Genomic DNA, 20,030 nt, shown 5'->3' with positions numbered 1-20,030 from the left:
TCTAACTATTTCACCAAACAGAGCTCAAAACTGAAAATTAATGTCTCCTTTATGAACTTGTGGTGGTTTAGTCACTCAGTTGGTCCCGACTCTTCCAACCACATAGACTGTAACCTGCCAGGCTCCTCTGTTTATGCAATTTTCCAGGCAAGAATATTTGAGGGGGTTGCCATTTTCTTCTCCAGGGAATGTTCCCAAACCAGGGACCCAAACATGTATCTCCAGCATTGCAGGTGGTTTCTATACTGCTGAGCTACCAGAGAAGAGATTTATGACCTTACTTTTTTTTTTTTTAAATTTTCAATGTGTGTCCAGAGAATATAAGCAATTTGACTTGTCCCCGAGTTTACATGTGAATGATTATGAAAATTCTCTTTAGCTTCATAGTTCACTTTGCGTTAGAGAAATTGACACTTACATTTATTCATTTCAACATCTCTGACATTTATAAAGTGGACAATTTGTGTTCAAATCATTCTCAAAGCCATAGAACTCTATGATTCCAAGCACTCATTTACTCTTACATAAAGTTTTTAACATATAGAGTCCAGTTCAGTTCAGTCACTCAGTAATGTCCAACTCTTTACGATCCCATGAACCACAGCACACCAGGCTTCCCTGTCCATCACCAATTCCCAGAGTCCACCCAAACCCAGGTCCATTGAGTCGGTGATGCCATCCAACCTTCTCATCCTCAGTCTTCCCCTTCTCCTTCTGCCCTCAATCTTTCCCAGCATCAGGGTCTTTTCAAATGAGTCAGCTCTTCACATCACGTGGCCAAAGTATTGGAGTTTCAGCTTCACCATCAGTCCTTCCAATGAACACCCAGGACTGATTGAGTAGAAGAAATCAATTATGTTTTTCTTCTGAAAATATCTTTTGACAACAATCTTTTCTAATAGCCTTTTTCATTTCTGTGTTTCTCAGAGTGTAGATTAAGGGATTCAACATAGGAACAATGATAGTATAAAAGAGAGAAAATATTTTGTCCTCAGGGAAAGTGGGAGGTGGTCTGAGGTAGGCAAAGATTGAAGGACCAAAATATAAGACAACCACAGTGATGTGAGACCCACAGGTAAACAGGGCTTTGTACCTTCCTTCAGCTGAGTGACTTCTTAAGGTGAATAATATAATGACATAGGACCCAAACAAGAGAACAGAGGTTACTAAGGCAACCATTCCTGAATTGGCAACCACAAGGACACTAGTGACATAGGTATCAGTACAGGCAACTTGCAATAAAGGAAAAATGACACAATAGTAGTGGCGAATTTCATTGGGACCACAGAAGGGCAAACAGATTATCATAGAGAACTGAGAAAAGGCATGGACAGCCCCACCAGCCCAAGCTGCCAGGATGAGGAGATTGCACCTTGTCCTGTTCATGACAATCATGTAGTAGAGAAGCTTGCAGATAGGAAAGCAGTGGTCAAAGGCCATGACTGTAAGGACAAAGACCTTGATGATGCCAAAAATTGCATGGTGAAGACCTGTAGAATGCAGTTGCCATAAGAGATGGTTTTCCTTCCCAGGAGCAGGTCACTGATCTGTTTGGGTGTCACACAACAGGTATAGCAGACGTCTATGAAGGATAAGTGGCTGAGGAAATAGTACATTGGTTGGTGAAAAAGGACACTGCATCAGATAGAGACAGGATCAGAAGATTTCCCACCAGCAGCACAACATAACAGAATAAGAAGAATACAAAGCAAAACATCTGCATATTCTGGTCAGAGGAAAGCTCCACAAAAATGAATTCTGATACATTCCTCTGATTTTCCATATGGTGAATTTAATGTGTATTATTCAAAAATTGTTGAGTACCTGAAAGAAAAATCAGCACATGCATTTGGATGAAACTCTTACAATAAAATTATAGCAAGTTTACTATAAAATTATAACCATTAACATATCATTGAAGTAAATTCATAAGGTATTTACTGTATTTGTTATGGGAAATTATAGACTTTTTTGCCCCACAGCTTCCTTTTGTATCAAAATATTCTATTCTATTGATGGAATTAAATATGTATTCTCTTAAGTATTCCTCAGTTTTTAAATTTAATAATTAACATATCACTATTTCCTGAAGGAGAAAGGAACAATTATGGAGAAGGTAATGGCTGCCCATTCCTGTATTCTTCCCTAGAGAATCTCATGGGCAGAGGAGCCTGGCAGGCTGCAGTCCATAGGGTCACACAGAGTCGGACACACCTGAAGCAATTAAGCAGCAACAGCGTAATATTTAGGGAAAAATAAATATTTATTTACTCATTTCTGGGTATGAGACATATTGATATATTAAACATGTGTTTTTTTGGTATTATTTTATATAATGTTTCTTTCTCCAACAGGATATTGTCTACCGCCTACATTTTCTTCATGCATAAGTGCATAAACAAATTTATGACATCTTTTTCTGAATTTTGAAATGCTTAAGTGGACAATTTATTTGCAAAACAGCTTTTTTTTTTGCCACTAGTGAAAGAAACATAATCTTAGAAGTCAAATAAGTCTTATAAGTCAAACAACTGGAATACATGACCGTAAACACTGGAAGGCTGTCAATGATTGACATCCTAAAAATAACTGTAAAATATATGCCTCTCTTCTATTTAACCCTTAACTGTTAAAGTCACTGCTTTTGTAGTAACCTGTATATTTGTTAAAATTAATGGTTGAATAAGTAAAGGAAAAAGAAAATTGCTTATAATTACACAGGTATGTTTAATTTCTGCACCTTTTATGTGTTTTATATATTTATATTTTACTGTTTAATCACTTAAATTCAGTAAAAGATGATGTTATAAAATGATAAAGCATACTTTATGGTCAGTAAGTATTCAACTATTATGTGTTGAATAAATGAGGGATTGATTCATGAATCTGCTTACATCACATTTCTGCATGATTTTTAAGACATAAAATATAGGAGTGGAAAAATATGCACTACATATGGTAGAACTCATCTAAATGCTGCTCTCCACCATGGTAAATCCAGAAGGTATTCCTACCTTACTTCTAGATCAGGTGTGAAGACCATATACAGCCATCACAGACATATTTTTAAAATATAATTTTTTGTTGCAAAATTATGTAGAAATTAACAACTTCATCATTAACTGCACTGCATAGCTATATTACTGGTAATAGTTACAGTGATTTTAACTAGTGAATAGATAAGACAATAAAACACATTTGGTATCATCATAGTTTAATCTATTTGATTCCATGAGGAAGGAGTTTTTGATTTGGTCATATTATATCCTTAACATATCTCCTTGCTAATCTCCATTAAAAAATATTTATTTTAATTGGAGGTTAATTACTTTACAATGTTGTATCAGTTTTGCCATACATCAACATGAATCTGCCACAGGTATACATGTTTTCCACATCCTGAACCCCCTTCCCTCCTCTCTCCCCGTACCATCCCTCTGGGCCGTCCCAGTGCACCAGCCCCAAGCATCCAGTATCATGCATCGAACTTGGACTGGGAATTCATTTCATATATGATATTATACATGTTTCAATGCCATTCTCCCAAATCATCCCACCTTCTCCCCCCTCCCACAGAGTACAAAAGACTGTTCTATACATTTGTGTCACTTTTGCTGTCTCACATACAGGGTTATATCTAAATTCCATATATATGTGTTAGTATGCTTTATTGGTGTTTTTCTTTCTGGCTTACTTCACTCTGAATAATAGGCTCCAGTTTCATCCACCTCATCAGAACTGATTCAAACGTATTCTTTTGAATGGCTGAGTAATACTCCATTGTGTATATGTACCACCACTTTCTTATCCATTCATCCGCTGATGGACATCTAGGTTGCTTCTGCTAAGTCACTTCAGTCATGTCCTACATTGTGAGACCCCATAGACGGTAGCCTACCAGGCTTCCCTGTCCCTGGGATTCTCCAGGCAAGAACACTGGAGTGGGTTGCCATTTCCTTCTCCAGTGCATGAAAGTGAAAGGGAAGTCGCTCAGTCTGGTCCAACACTTTGCGACCCCATGGACTGCAGCCCACCAGGCTCCTCCGCCCATGGGATTTTCCAGGCAAGAGTACCAGAGTGGGGTGCCATTGCCTTCTCCTGTCCTGGCTATTATAAACAGTCCTGCAACGAACATTGGGGTACACATGTCTCTTTCAATTCTGGTTTCCTTGGTGTGTATGCCCAGCAGTGGGATGGCTGGGTCATAAGGCAGTTCTATTTCCAGTTTTTTTAAGGAATCTCCACACTGTTCTCCATAGTGGCTGTACAAGTTTGCATTCCCACCAAGAGTGTAAGAGGGTTCCCTTTTCTCTACACCTCTCCAGCATTAACTGCTTGTAGACTTTTGGATCACAGCCATTCTGACTGGTGTGAAATGGTACCTCATTGTGGTTTTGACTTTTATTTCTCTGACAATGAGTGATGTTGAGCATCTTTTCATGTGTTTGTTAGACATCTGTATGTCTTCTTTGGAGAAATGTCTATTTAGTTCTTTGGCCCATTTTTTGATAGGATTTTTTTTTTTTTTTTCTGGAATTGAGCTACAGGAGTTGCTTGTATATTTTTGAGATTAGCTGTTTGTCAGTTGCTTCATTTGCTATTATTTTATACCACTCTGAAGACTGTCTTTTCACCTTGATTATAGTTTCCTTTCTTGTGCAGAAGCTTTTAATTTTAATTAGGTCCCATTTGTTTATTTTTGCTTTTATTTCCAATATTCAAGGAGGTGGGTCATAGAGGATCATCCTGTGATGTATGTCGAAGAGTGTTTTTCCTATGTTCTCCTCTAGGAGTTTTATAATTTCTGGTCTTACATTTAGATCTTTAATCCATTTTGAGTTTATATTTGTGTATGGTGTTAGAAAGCGTTCTAGTTTCATTCTTTTACAAGTGGTTGACCAGTTTTCCAAGCACCACTTGTTAAAGTGATTGTCTCTAATCCATTGTATATTCTTGCCTCCTTTGTCAAAGATAAGGTGTCCATAGGTGTGTGGATTTATCTCTGGGCTTTCTATTTTGTTCCATTTATCTATATTTCTGTCTTTGTGCCAGTACCATACTGTCTTAATGACTGCGGCTTTGTAGTAAAGCCTGAAGTCAGGCAGGTTGATTCCTCCAGTTCCATTCTTCTTTCTCAAGATTGCTTTGGCTATTTCAGGTTTTTTGTATTTCCATACAAATTGTGAAATTATTTGTTTTAGCTCTGTGAAAAATACTGTTGGTAGCTTGATAGGGATTTCACTGAATCTATAGATTGCTTTGGGTAGTATACTCATTTTCAAGATACTGATTCTTCCGATCCATGAATATGGTACATTTCTACGTCTATTAGTGTCCTCTTTGATTTCTTTCACCAGTGTTTTTATAGCTTTCTATATATAGGTCTTTAGTTTCTTTGTGTAGATATATTCCTAAGTATTTTATTCTTTTCATTGTAATGGTGAATGGAATTGTTTCCTTAATTCTCTTTCTATTTTCTCATTATTAGTGTATAGGAATGCAAGGGATATCTGTGTGTTGATTTTGTATCCTGCAACTTTACTATATTCATTGATTAGCTCTAGTAATTTTCTGGTGGAGTCTTTAGGGTTTTCTATGTAGAGGATCATGTCATCTGCAAACAGTGAGAGTTTTACTTCTTCTTTTCCAATTTGGATTCCTTTTATTTCTTTTTCTGTTCTGATTGCTGTGGCCAACTCTTCCAGAACTATGTTGAATATGAGTGATGAAAGTGGGCACCGTTGTATTGTTCCTGACTTTAGGGGAAATGCTTTCAATTTTTCACCATTGAGGATAATGTTTGCTGCGGGTTTGTCATATATAGTTTTTAGCATGTTGAGGTATGTTGTTTCTATTCCTGCTTTCTGGCGACTTTTTATCATAAATGGATGTTGAATTTTGTCACAGGTTTTCTCTGCATCTATTGAGATAATCATATGGCCTTTATTTTTTGATTTGTTAATATGGTGTTCTACATTAATTGAGTTGTGGATACTGAAGAATCTTTGCATCCCTGGGATAAAGCCCACTTGGTCATGATGTATGATCTTTTTAATGTGCTGTTGGATTCTGATTACTAGAATTTTGTTAAGGATTTTTGCATCTATGTTCATCAGTGATATTGGCCTGTAGATTTCTTTTTTTGTGGCATCTTTGTCAGGTTTTGGTATTAGGGTGATGGTGGCCTCATAGAATGAGTTTGGAAGTTTACCTTCCTCTGCAGTTTTCTGGAAGAGTTTGAGTAGGATAGGTGTTAGCTTTTCTCTAAAATTTTGGTAGAATTCAGCTGTGAAGCCGTCTGGACCAGGGCTTTTGTTTGCTGGAAGATTTCTGATTACAGTTTCAATTTCCCTGCTTATGATGAGTCTTTTAAGATTTTCTATTTCTCCCTGGTTCAGTTTTGGAAAGTTGTACTTTTCTTTCTTTCTTTCTTTCTTTTTTTTTTTTTTTTTTTTACTTTTCTAAGAATTTGTCCATTTCTTCCATGTTGTCCATTTTATTGGCATACACTTGCTGAGAGTAGTCTCTTATGATCCTTTGTATTTCTGTGTTTTCTGATGTGATCTCTCCATTTTCATTTCTATTTTTGTTGATTTGATTTTTCTCCCTTTGTTTCTTGATGAGTCTGGCTAATGATTTGTCAATTTTATTTATCCTCTCAAAGAACCAGCTTTTGACTTTGTTGATTTTTGCTATGACCTCTTTTGTTTCTTCTGCATTTATGTCTGCCCTAATTTGTAAGATATATTTCCTTCTACCAAGCCTGGGGTTCTTCATTTCTTCCTTTTCTAGTTGCTTTAAGTGTAGAGTTAGGTTATTTATTTGACTTTTTTCTTGTTTCTTGAGGTATGCCTGTATTGTTATGAACTTTCCCCTTAGCATTGCTTTTATAATGTCCCACTGGTTTGGGGTTGTTGTGTTTTCAGTTTCATCCATTTCTATGCATATTTTGATTTCTTTTTTTTTTAATTTCTTCTGTGATTTGTTGGTTATTCAGCAGTGTGTTGTTCAGCCTCCATATGTTGGAAGTTTTAATATTTTTTCTCCTGTAATTGCCATCTAATCTTACTGTATTGTGGTCAGAAAAGATGCTTGGAATGATTTTTTTTTTTAAATTTACCAAGGCTAGATTTATGGCCCAGGATGTGATCTATCCTGGAGAAGATTTCATGTGCACTTGAAAAAAAGGTGAAATTCCTTGTTTTGGAGTGAAATGTCCTATAGATATCAATTAGGCCTAACTGGTCTATTGTATCATTTAAGGTTTGTGTTTCCTTGTTAATTTTCTTTTTAGTTGATCTATGCATAGATGTGAGTGGGGTATTAAAGTCTCCCACTAATATTCTGTTATTGTTACCTCCATTTTTTAAAAAAAATGACAGCAGATCATTTTGTTAAAAATGAAGAGACAGCATGATCTCTTCCACTGATCATGGTGGTTAAATAGCATGTATTCATGTTGTATGGTTCATTTTTAAAAATGTCACAATTATAGTCATATGTTGTATCAATTATAGAGCAATAAAATGAAAACTTACATTTTTAATAAATTTAAGTACATTGTTATAAAGAAAACTATTAAATAAGAAGGAGCTTAGTTATTAGAATGGCTTAATCATGGGAACATGGTCCCTTTGTTCCATTACAAAAGAAGCTGATAAAAAGTAACTGAATGAATTTCCCAAATCAGAAGGTTAATAAACAGTAGCTCATAGAAATAATCTGGTTTACATTTAGACTGCTGATGCCTCTTCTGGATGGAAGAAGAACAGACAAGGAATCACGAAGGACAGCAGTGGTGGAATTATTTGAATCTATATTTCAAATTCTTTGCAATATAGATGACAGATGATATGGCAGGTCATTCTAAAAATACATCTATGAAGTTACAAGAATTAAGATATAGATTAGCATTTATGATTTCAAACCCATTTGCAACATCTTTGCTTACAATTTGACCACAGTAGTTTTCAGTGTCCCAATTTGTACAGTTAAAGGATTAGCTATGTGCTGTTGACTGAATGTTGTTAAGGAAATTATGCTGAAATATCAAGTATTTCTACAGAGACTGGCAAAAACAAAATTAATCTAATGAATAAATTGAGGGAATAAAATTATAGCCATGGAAAAAGTAACCTTTCTTTGACTGAAGAAAAAATTTCAAAATGTTAAACTCATATATTACATTTATGCAAGTATAAATAGTTTTTAATAAAGACAATAGCAAAATAATTAGAAAAGCTGAGGAGTATAAAATAAAGAAGAAAACTAATGACATTGATTAAAACTCTGTACATAACAGTAAATTCCATCAAGATTGTCAAGCCCTTATATGTTTTCAACACACACATATTTGCCATTAGATGAAATAGTAGATCCTTATGCCTGGCCAATTTATTACCCAATTTTTCAATATTAGTGTTTGAATAAATGTTACCATTGTGTCAAATATTTATTTCTGAATTAGTGGAAGACAAACAACTGTCATCCTGCATAAGCTTAGACACTACCAATTTTACTCTCCAAAATTATTTTAAATATTTTGCTTTCCATGAAATTGTTATTAAGAACTTAAAACAGGAACAAAGTGTACTCTTTCAAGATTCTTTGGGAAGGATGTTTAATCTGTCTAAACTTCAGAATCCTTATATGTGCAACTGCAATATTGATATATTCTTAAAGATAATATTGAGAAGTACATAAAATTATAATGTGAAGCTTCCTAGTATGGTACCTAGTGCATAACAACTAGACAGGATTCCTTTCCCTACCACTGACTTACCTTCACCAATTTCAATCAGTCTAATTTATTTTAGGAAAATCATCATTTGATCTCTGTAGATTAGATGCTCAAAAGTCATAGACAACCTAAACATTTCAAAATTTTAATGTTATTTCCCCTACTTCATTTCAGCCTTCAATATACAATTAAGGCTAAACATCACCAAAGCATGTACTCTTATTGCTATACCACAATTAAATATAAAACCTTACAATAACAGTTAAGGAGAACAAAAGGCAAATAGCATGCCATTAGCCTAATACAAGCAAAACATCAGGACAATTTTTGAGTTGCCTTCAGGTTAGTTTCCAGTTCTTCAGGAAAATATCTGCTTGGTACATTCTCCACTTTTGATAAGCGCTGTGCTAACACTTTTCAATCATATAAACCCAAAATAAAATGGGAGACTACAAATCCGTGATGCAAACAAAGTTATATTAATTCTCTGCAAATATCTTCAGGATTGTTTTTCTGGGAGAAGCTCTGTTGTTTTGCAAAGGAAATCAAGAGTTAGGTGCCCTTGAATCCATCCTGAACTCACAGAGAAGTATGAATTCTTTCCACAGGGATGTGGTCTGGTCTTTTGATTAGACATAATTTGTTTACACCTGCTCTGAATTGCAAGTAAGCCGGAGACACTTTTCTATACCTGCTAAAGCAATGTGCATATGCATTCTGTAGTAGCCACCTGCTTTACGCTTGTGCCTGGAGGAAATGATATCTGCAAGAACCAAATATAAATAGGGCATTATAAAAATTCATTCTTTGAAAGCTAGGGGCATTTGTTTTCCCAAAACTGTTACGAAAGCAATCTTGCTATAATCATTAACCAGTTGTCCAATGTTATATTTCTCAGGTCTCCTGGGAATTTTCAGTCTGTAAATTTGCTTTTCACTTTGCTTTAGCAGGGCTCTGGGCACTGGGTCTCTAGAAGGCAGTATTCTTATTCAGACCTGAGGATGGTCAGAAAATTCTGCCATCTTTAGCTAATGCTCTTGTTTGAAAAGCAGGAGGGAGACTTAGTAGCCCTGAGGAAGCATGAGGTTTCTTTGGAGGAGGTCTCTACTTCTTGAGAGGGAAACAACAAAGAGAATCAAAGGGGAAACATACAGAGCTTGAATAATTGTCATGAACAAAGCAATATGGATACAGGAGTCACTTAATAAAAATACCAACCAGCTGGCACTCTATTCCTCTCAGTCCCAGGTTATTTACTGTCACATTTATTTCCATTTCTCAAATGGGAGATTGGGTTTTGCATATAAAAGGAAGAGAAAATAATCAAACCAAATGAACTTTCCTTTCCTTTTGGCAAAAGGGAAAAGATACACACACAACTATGAATCATCAGTTGGGAGTTAATATTACAGGTTATTACAATATATTGAATATAACTGCCTGTGCTATAATGAATTCTTATTGCTTCTCAGTTTTACATATATAGTTTGTATCTGTTAACCCCATACTCCTAATTTGTCCTTCCTCACCTTTCTCTCCCCTTTGATAATCATGGGTTTGTTTTCTATTTCTGTAAGTCTGCTTGTGTTTTGTATATGATTCATTTGTATTGTTTATTAGATTCCACATTTAAGTGATATCATATCGTAATTGTCTTTGATTTATTTCACTAAGCATAATACTCTCTAGAACTATCAATGTGGCTGAAAAAGGCAATATTTCATTCTTTCAAAATTATCATCAATCTGGAAAATTTTCAATAATCAGCACTTTAATTTTTTTTCTCATTGTTAGCCAAACCCTAGAGTTTGATAAACATTGGTTTTTCACTTTTATTTTACTTCATTGATAATGAATAAAATATTCTCTATCTTCTTCTATTTCTAATTCTATGTTCTGGTAATTTGTTAATAACTGCATTTCTATTTACTATTGCTTTCTTAAGATAAGATAAACTTCTTAAGATATTTACTGTTTCTTTCCTTTTTGTATCCATCAAATTTCAAATTAAAATATTATTTTTATTTAATTTTTTAAACATCCTGGAAAATTTTGAGATTCATATATCATGTTTTGAAAATTATTATTTTTATATAATAAATATTTTTACATTATATTTTTGTCTGACGACCTCAATACAGAAAGTCATTGTGTGACATACTCTGCAATACCTATTTTCAATATAATTTTCCCCTATATTCAAGGTTATTTTTTTTTAATGTGGTCATAACCTTTTGGAAAAAATTAAATATTTTCTCTTTTAGTTTGATTTTGAATTCAAGAATGTTTATCTCTTTTATGCTATAATAGAAGTTCCCAGAAAGTTGCAATTGTCTATATTTTGTGTCTGTGTACATGTAAGTGTTTTTGTGTGCATTGCAAACCAGCATTAGCATTTGTTGTTGTTCAGTTGCTCAATCATGTCCAACTCTTTGCGACCCCATGGACTGTTTCCCTGTCCTTCACTAACTCCTGGGGCTTGCTCAAACTCATGTCCATTGAGTCTGTGATGCCATAAAATCATCTCATCCTCTGTTGTTCCCTTCTCTTCCTGCCTTCAATCTTTCCCAACATCAGGATCTTTTCCAATGAGCTGGCTCTTTGCAGCAGGTGGCCAAAGTATTGGAGCTTCAGTTTTAGCATCAGTCCTTCCAATGGATATTCAAGATTGCTTTCCTTTAGGATTGACTGGTTTGACTCCTTGCAGTCCAAGGATCTCTGATGTTCTCCAGCACCACAGTTTGAAGGCATCAATATTTGGCGCTCAGCTTTCTTTACTGTCCAGCTCTCACATCCTTACATGACTACTGGAAAACCAAAGCCTTGAACATACAGACCTTTGGCAAAATAATATCTCTGCTTTTTAATACAGTGTAGATTTGTCATTGCTTTTCTTTCAGGGAGAAAGCGTCTTTTAATTTCATGGCTGCAGTCACCATTCACTGTGATTTTGGAGCCCAAGAAAATAAAGTCTGCCACAATTTCCATTGTTTCCTCATTTATTTGCCATGAAGTGATGGGACCGGATGCCATGATCTTTGTTTTTTGTGTGTTGAGTTTTAAGCCAGCTTTTTCACTCTCCTTTTTCACCATTATCAAGAGGCTTTTTAATTCCTCTTCACTTTCTGTGCTAAGGGTGACATCATCTGCTTATACCTTCTTTACCTGAAACCACTGCCGCTATTTAGAGGCCATTGAAATGCATTTTTTCTTTTTACTCAGAATCTAAGTAAATAATTTTCCAGCTTTACTTATGATAAGCAACTCCATATCCTCTAGTAAATATCTTATTTGTAAATATTTCCCAGTGATGATTACCTAAATGTTAATCTTGTAAACATTACCTGACACTCCATTCTGGGAATTTTTCCTAAGCTCCATTGTACAAGCTATCTTTCTAACAGTCTTATTCTTTGTATCTGTGATTGATAGCTTGATTGGCATTTTTTAATATACCCCAGACCCCAGTGATGAATTCTAGAAGTGTTAGAACTTTCACATATTTCTAAACTTCTTATTGCATCCACCTTAATGTTTTTCTAGTGACATTTAAAAATTTAATATATTTTAGATTATGTCAGTAATATATTAGCAAAGATTATTAATACAAGGGTGTACCACTATCTTAAAATTTTAAGTATTAAAATTTACAATGTAAAACATATTAAAAAGAAACAATAGAAGACATATATACACCAAAAGACATTCCAAAATGTTTAAAGCAGTACTACTCTTAATAGCTCTAAGTGAGAAATGACCCAAATGCCTAGCACCAAAAGAATGGATAAATTAATGGTCACATATTCATTCAATGAGATGCTGTAGATCAATGAAAGCAATCAGAGAAGTCAATACATAATGAATGAGTATTACAAACACAATAATAGAGAACTGGACACAAGAGTATGATCTCTATTGCTATCTTTTCCATAGAATACAAAAATAGATATAAATTGATTTTAAAGATAAAAATAGTGATTTTGTGGGGAAATTGTAATTATACAGGGGTACAAGGTGGAGTTCTGGTGTATTGATAATTTCTGATTCAATCTGGCTGCTGCTCAATTTTTGAGCAGTTTGTTGAGCAATTTTTGAGCATGGTGTTGCTCAGTTTTTGACTGTTCATGAACTATACATGAGCGGCATGCATGTATAGTCGAATAAAAGTTTGAAAATGGAAGGTAATGTCTTATTCAGTTTCTCAACATTTTAAGGCATAAAATGTGCATGATTTCTTTTATCTTTTTTCAATAGGATGCTACATATGTGATGTAACTTTTTGTTTTTATCACATAGTCTAGCTAGTTTTCATAAACATAGTCCTTAATTGTTAAGACAGATGAAGGAGGGTGAGAATTAGAATAATGCTTAAAATTAGGTGACCTGCCAGTGTAAAAACATAGAACAGACAGGATATGCTGGGTTTTTTTTTTTTTTTTTTCACTTATCTCTCCAAGCAGAGGTGTTGAGAATTGATCTTATTTCCAGCCATGGTCTCAGGGAACCTCTTCATGAAATGCAGAAAACCTGCAGAAAATTTACTTTCTTTCCAGAAGTACATGAGGACGCCAAAATTTCCTAAAGGCATTCCTCATCTCCGTGTTTCTCAGCATGTAGATCAGAGGCTTGAATATTGGGGCAATGATGGTATAAAAAAGAGCAAACGTTTTATCTTCTGGGAAAGTTGTGGCTGGTCTGATGTAAGTGAATGACTCAGGTGTGAAAAACAGGGGTACAACAGTGGTATGAGAACTGCCAGTGTAGAGAGCTTTGCTGCGGCTCTCCACGGAATATGCCCTGAAGACGAACAATATAAAAAAGTTAGACAGCATCAAGACAGTAAAAGTCACCAAAACAACTAGGCTGAAATAGCAATAACTAATCTGAGCGCTGAAGAATTGATGCTTTTGAACTGTGGTGTTGGAGAAGACTCTTGAGAGTCCCTTGGACTGCAAGGAGATCCAACCAGTCCATTCTAAAGGAGATCAGCCCTGAGTGTTCATTGGAAGGACTGATACTGAAGCTGAAACTCCAAATTCTTTGGCCACCTCATGTGAACAGTTGACTCGTTGGAAAAGACCCTGATGCTGGGAGGGATTGGGGGCAGAAGGAGAAGGGGATGACCGAGGATGAGATGGCTGAATGGCATCACCAACTCGATGGAGTAAACTCTGGGAGTTGGTGATAGATAGGGAGGCCTGGCATGTTGGGATTCATGGGGTCGCAAAGAGTCAGACATGACTGAGACTGAACTGGAACTGGAAGAAACCTATCATGCCTGTATTCGAGCAGGCCAGTTTCAGCAAAGGCTACACATCACAGAAGTAGTGATCTATCTCACTGGGGCCACAGAAGGGTTAGAAGATGGTGAGAAGAAACTGACTTGCAGAGTGTATAAATACCCCAGTACAGCAGGCAATGATGATGGCATTATACCTCTGCCTGCTCATGGCAACGGTGTAGTGCAGGGGCTTGCAGATGACCATGTAATGGTCAAAGGCCATCCCTGTGAGGATAAAGATTTCAATGCTTCCAAGAAATGCATGCTAAAGAGCTGTGCCATGCAGTTCCTATAGGAAATGATCTTCCTTTCTGCCAGTAAGTCAATTAGCTTAAGTGTCACAGTAGATGTGGAGCAAAGGTCACAGAGTGAAAGGTAATCAAAGAAAAAATACATGGGTTGCTCAATGAGCTGACTGCAGGTGATAGAAATCATGATGAGCACATTTGCTATCTAAATAGCAATGTAGCAAAATAAAAATAAGATGAAGCGAAGGATTTCAGTGATCTTGTTTTTGGAAAGTCCCAAAGGAACAAATACAGTGACATTATTGCATTTTTTCCATGATTAGTGTAGATGGAACATATAAATCACCTGCAATAATTCATGAACCAATATTTAGAAATGCTTATTGAGAAGAGTAATGATCCTATGATTTTAAAGGCACTAATTATTAACAGGTTTAATAGGACTCATTTACGTGTCTCTGAATAAAAATCAGGTAATCAAAATACTCTCTAATAAGAATCTGTATTAATATGTACAGATTAATATATTAATGATTTCTGTTAGTTCTTCTAGCAAATTGTGATCAGCATATGTGTTAGTTGACATGAATGTCTTTTATCAATCCACAATAGAGTTTTTAATGCTTCTGAAAAGATGACAGTGATTGGTTAACAATGTTCTCCGTCAAAAACTTTTAAAATAATGTATAATAAAAATAAACTAGGATAAATTCTTTTCAGATGTCTTCATGGTGTTGGCATTTTCATACTATATGTTTTCATAATCAACCTCATACTTGGCTTCTTGATCAATTTCTGTTTAGATTTCCTGTTCAATTCTTCCTATTATTGTTTAAGTTACATTGTTACCTACATGGTGAATAACTGCATTGTAATAGAGATAGAATTTTAAAATAAATAAAATTTGTTTCCATAGCAGAATTTTAAGAGCTTTTGCTAAATTAAAATAAACTAATTTTAGGAATTTGTTTAAAGACAGATTTATTGAGAAGTAGCTTCTGATCAGTCCTCAGATCAGACCAAGGTTATTAGCCAGTAAATAGAAAGGCTGTTCATTTCAATTTGAATAAAATAATAATGTTGAATATACTACTAGCTTGCAGCATTCACTATATACTTCAAATATGTCCTTTATCACGACTAAAGCTTATTTAGGCATTTATATAATTTTAAATTTCTATCAAAAGTAAAATTAGGAATAATCTCAGGAAAGCCAATTCATCAATTTGAATTCATTACAAGTTTACTAAAAATTTTCCTTGAAGGTTTGCTATCTTTTTATCCAGAAAGCTACAGCTATGCTTAATTTCTTACCTGACGTTCTTCCTTGATTCATCTTCCTCATTGACATAGGAGTACTATGACTAACTTCATATCTTTTAATGTCTTTAAAAATAATGATTACAATCTAATCATTCATTATATTTTTTGGGTATCCCTCATTATATGTCTTAACTAAGACACTAAATTCAGACATAAATTTTGCAGGGTAGTAAATCTTTTTAATATTTTTCTTTTTTTAAACCCCCAAGAAATATTCTTTAGAATTCAGATTGATTCTGGGTCAATTTTGATTACAGGTGAGAAAGATTAAAAAAAAAAGCATAAAGTAGTGTACACATGGCAAGATGATTGTGTTGAAATAAATGTACACAAAAATAAATTATGTTCAGAGGTTAAATAATTTGTATATAATAACATATCTAGTATGCAGCAAACTAAGGTTTATAGCTTAAATTTTCTGACTCCATTGCCCGTTTTACAACGTCTCAAAAAGGATAAATAAAAAAAAGCAAACCAACAAGATAGATTTAACATTAACCCCACTTCACCCAACTCTGAAGTATGCATAGATTTCTTAAACCTTCTAGATAAAACTATGATGCCTTCTGAATCAATCATTGTTCCATTCTAGTCACAAAAACTTAAATTTAAAAAAATGTGTAAATGGAACACAGAACATAGTTAGGCTAAAGTCTCTATGAGAAACCACAAACCAAGTCAGCTCTGAATTGTCATAAATAAGCCACTCAAAAATGTAACAATCATGCAGTTCATCTTCTTCTGTAGGAAGCAATTTCATATTATTTCAAGAGTTAGCACTAAGTGTATCTCAACTCTTAACCATGTAAAATAATAGGCAGGAGAAATGTATTTAGGAGCATGTCCTAACATTGCCACTTCTTATATCTGTTAAGTTGAAAACACCTGGCTCTGTGAAATGAAGAAATTGTCTTCTTTGTTCTAATAGTCCTTTCCACTATTATGTCTTTTCAGAATAAAAATTAGCTTAATATTGCTTAATATTTTACTGACCTTCTCCCTTGAGTTATAACAACATGTACTTTTATATATATATGCAGTCATCCTGCAGTATTATTTTATGACTTTGATCTTATTTTTCCAGAATCTGTTATTCCACCCTCAGTTTACTCTCAAATCTTCCTTGAATTTGGACAAGGAAAGTCCTTTAATCAAAAAATTTCCTAGGCTATAGAATTCACAATAAAGCATATTTTAAAAGCAACAGTCAATTAATATTTTCTTAACCCAGTAGTTGAAAATATATTGCGAGAAATACCACATGTTTATGGAAACTCCTGGCAAGGAAGAAAAAGACATAATTTACTCATATTTTCCTCAGCACTTATTTTGAATCTATTCTTCTTGTATAGTTCTGTCCTGTCTTCATTGAAATGAGAGTCATCCTTTAACTGCTCAAGTGATTTCCTTTCAAGTTTCCAACTTGAATGCTACTGCTGAGTTTCATTTTCTAATTTCCCCCTATCTGTAAATAAATAGTACAACATTTACATAATCTTAGTAACTACTGTCCCCTAAACACCATCAAATCAAATAAATAATGGGGGTTTATTCCACAGAAAAAAGCTTGAGGGTAAGAAGAGTATTATTTTATCCAAAACTAGTCAAATGGAGTTTTATAGACTCTGTGTTTATATTACCACATCATTCCTTAGGGGTTTAGGCAAAAATTCTGTAAAGTTTTAAGTAAACTTTATATCCTAAAGGTACCTATATTTCTTCCCAAAAGGTTGCTTACTTAGTTCAAGTTAATTATGTATATTGGATTTCCCAGGTGGCTCAGTGGTAAAGAATCCACCTGCCAATGCAGGAGATGTAGGTTTGATTTCTCCGTCAGGAAGATCCCCTGGAGAAGGAAATGACAACCCAGTCCAGAATTCTTGCCTGGAAATCCCATGGAAAGAGGAGCTTAACAGGCTACAGTCCATGGGGTCGCAAAGATTCAGACATGGCTTAGTGATTAAACAGCAAAAATAATTATGTGTATGTTCCCAAATAATCCACTCACCAGTGTCCTTTTAGATCTAACTTATCAGAGCAACTTACAGAACAACTAAAAGAACAACTTATAGTTATCAAGTTATAGAAGTGGACTATAAATGCCCTGCAAAAGAGGTAACCCTGCAGCGTTAGAATCCCTTAATGACTGAGATCTGTCATGTATGCAATTTGAGTTTCTTTTCTCCTTGCTGTTATATGAGGAAACCTGTAGTCAGTTCTTCTGTTAAGAAATAATTTTCATCCATCCTCATATAGTGTTCTCATCTTTGTCTCCAGGGGGGCAAAATGAATGTTCTTTAATGTACTTCCAGTTAAGATGAATTTTTCTGGAAAATTACACATATATAGTACTTTCTTTCATATCTTTCTAGGTTTACCAAAAAAACTTATTAGACTAATTTGTCAACAGTGGAGTCGAGCATTGTGTAATTTTGCTCTCATAATTTTTCAACAGCTTTTCCTCTTTTTACATCTATATACAAAACTAATGCTTGCTTCTGCTCTGCTCTGTGAGCCTCATTAATAATAGCAAATATTTACCATCTGTAAAGTACGAGCCAACTGATGAGATTTAGCTTATTAATCTTTATATCAACCCTAAGAGATAGATAACGCTTATCAGCTCCATTGCACAGATGAAGAAACTGGGGTGTAGAAAAGTATGTTAAGAAGTGATCCTCAAGAGATAGAAGTTACAGTAGTCTTTGATGATGATGATACAGAAAGCACTAAACCTAACTTTCCTCTTATTTTTTTTCTTTTTTCATTATAGTATTCATTTTAATATACTAGTGACTTAATTACTATAATCCAGATGATTTTTAGGCATTAAGCTTGATCACATCATCTCAAAATCCAACAAAATTAATTACATTTTCAATTCAATTTTTTTGTAAGTAGAATTGGTGTTTGTTTAGTACCATTTTTAATCTAGAAGTCCTATTTATGTCACTTTATAAAACAGTACTGGTGGAATAATTAATCTGTGAAATAATTTATTGTTCTCTGATTCCACATATATCTCATCTAGCTGTCCCTCACCCCAACTTTTTTGTTGTTGTTGTTGTTAAGATGCAGAGAAGGCAATGGCAACCCACTCCAGTATTCTTGCCTGGAGAATCCCAGGGACAGGGGGAGCCTGGTGTGCTGTCGTCTATGAGGTCACAGAGTCAGACACGACTGAAGTGACTTAGCAGCAGCAGCAACAGTTGTTACGATGTGATTAGAATGTTTAACACTAAGCTCTTCTTACAGCATTTTTCATCTTTATATCCCTCAGCATACAGATAAAGAGATTGAACATAGGAGCAATAATGATGCAGAGAGAGAATAATACTAAATGAAACATGGTATGCTGGACTGAATATAAAGAAAATGTGAATATAATTGCTACATCAAAGAGATATATGATTCCCATTCTCACTGCAGCATTATTCACAATAACCACAACATGAAACTACCTAAGTGTCCACTGTCAGAGGAATGGATAAAGAAAATGTGATATATGCATGTATGTGTATATGCATACACAAAAGAAAGAAATCTTACCATTTTAATGACATAGATGGAACTTGAGAGCATTATAATAAAAGAAGTAAGACAGACACAGAAAGACAAATATAATTTTACTTATATGTGAAATCTTAACAACAAAAAAAAAAAAAAAGAAAGAAAAGCAAACAAACCTGAATTCATAGATTCAGAGAATAGATTACTGATTGCCAGAGGTGGGTGGAAGGGGCATGACAAAATGTGTGAAGAGAGTCAAAAGGTCCAAAGTTGCAGTTATCAAATTTATTTATAAAATAGATAAATCCTTCCTGGATATGTGATGTATAGAATGATGGTTTTAGTTAATAATACTATATTTTACATTTGAAAGTTGCTAAGAAAGTAAATATTGGACATCACTATGACAAGAAAAAATTTCAAATTTGTCAGGTGATGAATCGCAATGGCTTATTTTGGTGATCACTTAAATATATATATATATATATATATATATATATATAAAATGTTATGCACTAAAATTTAATTATCTAGTTATATGTCAATATGCTTCAATTTGAAAAATACTGTCAACCTATTACTCCTGACAGCCACTACAAGAAGTACTAAGTAATTTCTGTGAAATGTTTTTGTAAAGACTCAAGTCTCATTTAGTGGAACTTGTGTTTAAAATTGCATCAGAAAATGTTTTTAGTGCTAGGTCAATACTGTTTCAAATAAGAATTTTGATCACTAATAATGCTCTATAAATATAAATTCATACTATTAAGGGAAATATGACAATGAAAACAAGTAATTACCTTTTAAAGATGGCAACAAAGGTCCATCCAGTCAAGGCTGTGGTTTTTCCAGTAGTCATTATGGATGTGAGAGTTGGACTGTAAAGAAAATTGAGCACTGAAAAATTAATGCTTTTGAAGTGTGGTGT

General features: G+C 34.4%; 2 pseudogenes; both read right to left on the bottom strand.

The window, feature by feature from the left end:
- On the bottom strand, positions 850–1,783 carry LOC102190773 (annotated as a pseudogene).
- On the bottom strand, positions 13,279–14,576 carry LOC102190503 (annotated as a pseudogene).

Source organism: Capra hircus, chromosome 6 (genome assembly GCF_001704415.2).
Source record: "Capra hircus breed San Clemente chromosome 6, ASM170441v1, whole genome shotgun sequence".
NCBI lineage: Eukaryota > Metazoa > Chordata > Mammalia > Artiodactyla > Bovidae > Capra > Capra hircus.
The sequence above is the reverse complement of the archived record's forward strand: the minus strand, read 5'-3'. Positions and strand labels throughout refer to the sequence as shown.